Source organism: Ruditapes philippinarum, unplaced genomic scaffold, assembly GCF_026571515.1.
Source record: "Ruditapes philippinarum isolate M1 unplaced genomic scaffold, ASM2657151v2 ctg501_1_1_1_1, whole genome shotgun sequence".
Taxonomy (NCBI): domain Eukaryota; kingdom Metazoa; phylum Mollusca; class Bivalvia; order Venerida; family Veneridae; genus Ruditapes; species Ruditapes philippinarum.
The window spans coordinates 23,618-26,952 of NW_026854871.1; the positions used below are offsets into that span (position 1 = coordinate 23,618).

General features: G+C 35.6%; 1 pseudogene; it reads left to right on the top strand.

The window, feature by feature from the left end:
• Window positions 1-959: 959 nt before the first annotated feature.
• On the top strand, window positions 960-2,304 carry LOC132741374 (putative nuclease HARBI1; annotated as a pseudogene).
• The last annotated feature ends 1,031 nt before the right edge of the window (window positions 2,305-3,335 follow it).

Here is a 3,335-nt window from a genome sequence, read left to right on the forward strand (position 1 = left end):
CATTCACCTGTTCCGGCTTACTGTTCTGTGTTCCGGAATGCTCTTCTCAAATGTACGAAAGGAATATTTACCGAGCCTGCAACATTTTCAATTTTGCCGTGTTGGGCTTTCTTTAGGGATTCTGTATTTATCTATTTTATGATCACATCCGTGTTATTTGTGCCGTGTGGCGGCTGTAAAAAGTCTCCCCGTACATTTAATCAATGATGTTATATTTTCGATCCTTGAAGATCGTTCAGCACGACATTATTGTTGTGCTTGTGGTATTTTTAGTTTCAACTTTTCGGCATTTTCTAGTTGGGTGGTTCCAATATTCCTTCTTGAATAATGTTGAATCACCCTTAGGATATGTTGCCTGCTTTTTAAATTTGTCTTTTGACGTCTTATCTGTGATACGCAGGCTTCATAACCTCTGATCCCCTTTCAAAATTCCATTTTATTTAGTTCCGCCCATTGTTTTCTCGTTTAGGGCACACGCTTTTTATTACTTGGGGACCATACGCCGCTTTTCATGGAATGGCACGGAAGTGTCACATTGAAGGTTCCATGATAACCGCCGTATGAACACATCTGCGGATGTTTCTAAATTCAAAATTTTACTATTTCACGTTTAAATGTTGAATTCTGCTTAAGCCGGTGCTAGGGGGCGTGGACGGTAACTTGCACTTTCCAGTACCGTCCATGAACAGGCTCAATCAAACCGAGCCTGCAACATTTTCAATTTTGCCGTGTTGGGCTTTCTTTAGGGATTCTGTATTTATCTATTTTCAGAACAAGCGTACTGTGTTAGAATTATGTTGCAATCAAAGGAATATTTCAGAACATGGACACTGTTCTAGAATTGTGTTCTGAATGGAGCAATTTCGGAACACTGCTCTAATCAGTATCAAAAATGACTGTTGCAAGAGCTGCAGTCCTTTCTATGCTAATGGAGGAGATGATTTTTTTGTGAAGAGGGGATGGAGATTGACACTGATGAGTCTGCAATGCTCATTCTAATTATGACGGCAAAGTTGTAAGTTAAATATGATATTATAGATGGTACATTTATTTGAGCAGCATTTAAAAACAATTTTAAATGCATGGTTCACAGTAGCCTTTGTGTAGAAGTATGTAAGTACACACTGTATATCATATGCATGCATTTGCTGATTTTTCTGTCATTCAAGGTAACTGATGATAGCATTAATGACACAGAAATATAACGGACTTTAGTGAATAAGTAGTTTACTTGGGATAAATTTTTAGTTTGTAAGTCATCCAATATGGCTACTTAATTATATGATGTATTTCAATTTATTTCAGTGTCCGCAGAGAGAGACAAAAAGTTGAAAGATATGTTGAGGGAACAATTCCAATGTACTACTTAGACGACTTTAAAAGATTTTTTTAGAATGACTAGGACAACATTCTAAATAATTTGTGAAAATCTTGGTGAGTTCCAAGAGCTGCTACCCAGTTGGACAGGAGGAAGAGACCATATAAATATAGAAAAACAAATCTTAATTACACTGTGGTATATTGCGACACAAGACACTACACATAGCATTGCAGACAGGTTCAATGTTACAGAATCCTCAGTTGTCAGGTGCAGGGATAGAATATTTAGTGTGTTTCTAACTCATCTGAAGCAGCAATTTATTATTTGGCCTAGCAACAATATCAGGCAAGAGGTTATCAATGCATTTCGTCGCAAAGCTAATTTTCCTGATGTATTGGGAGCAATCGATGGAACCCACATTAAGATAAGAGCACCAAAAGAACACAAAGATGTGTATATAAATCGGAAAGGATATCATGCAATTGTATTGCAAGGAGTCTGTAGTGAAGATCTTCGTTTTACCCATGTGTTAGCCGGCTGGCCTGGAAGTTGTCATGATGCAAGGGTCCTGAGAAACAGTGATTTATGGGAGAACGAGTTTAATTTGTGCGGCAATGGTCATCTATTAGGAGATGGTGCATATCCTTTACGAACTTGGTTAATCACCCCATATCGAGATAATGGGCAAGCGCTCTCTTCTACACGTGTTTTCAGTGGAACGAGCTTTTGGATTGCTCAAAGGTCGTTTCTGTAGACTTCAGTATATCAATACTAGAGAATTAAAGGCAGCTGTAGATACAACAGTGGTCTGTACTATTGTACATAACATTTGCATTATTAATGGTGATGAAATGCAAGACTACTTTGATGATGACCATAATGCTAATGTTCATGCACAGAACAATTTCCGTAACAAAAATCAAGTAAACAGTGAATATGCTGGCATCGCAAAGCGTGACGCACTTGCTAGAAATTTTCCTTGAATGTGATTGTTACAAAAGTGACTCATATTAATATTTGTCAAGGAAATAAAGAATGCATGTGTAAACTCTTTTTGTTTTTGATTAGTCTAACTTACTACACAGTCATGTATCATTTGTGCTCAAATTTTCCAAGGTTAAGAATTTTAACCCCGCCAACAACATTTTATCAAGTTTGAAAGCTTCAGACATGCTAATGTATGGTCTTGTACTGGTACTGCCCAGGAACTTGGCTTTAAAGCAGCATATGCCTTCAGATGAGCCAAAATATTTCGATAAAGTCAAACTTGAGAAAAATGTACTAAGACATTAGGGAAAGTAGAAAGATTCAAGATTCAAGTAAAAATGTCATTATAATTGACTAATTGCTAATACTTCATTATTTAAGACTATATTTCTACTGCGTTACTAACGCAGTAAGGGCATTTTTTGCATATTTTTACCTCTTTTTCTAATTTACTGTGTGTTGTAAGTGCCATCAATAATGTGTAAGTTGCTTCCTTTTGGTTACTATACAATACAATACTTTTAAATACTTTTTCAAAATTTTCATTAAATAAGCATAAATCTGGAGGCTTTCTGCTTTAAAAAAGTGTCCCTAATGAAATATCATTGAAATCAAAAACTAAACTTAAGCAAAAAAGGCTGTTGTTTTCACCTTTTTTTAAAGAAAAGTAAATTCAGAAATTTTTAGCTAGAAGATGGACTAGAGAAATTCATGACAAATCAATTGCAGTTTTCTTTATTTTTATAAATTTATTCATAAACTATAAACAAATAAATTCAACAATGTATGAGTTAAATAAAAAGGCCATGAAAGCATCTTAAAATCAACAAAATTCACAAAAATTTTTCCATTGTTTGGCCTTGTGACCCAAGTTTAGACCTCACATTACGTATGTTCGAACTCGTCTGACATTTTATTAATACAATCATTCTGATCAAAGAACACGCCACAAATAAACTCTGGGTCTAACGACAAACACTAAGTGACCACAAAAGCTCACCTTGAGAACGTTATGCTCAGGTGAGCT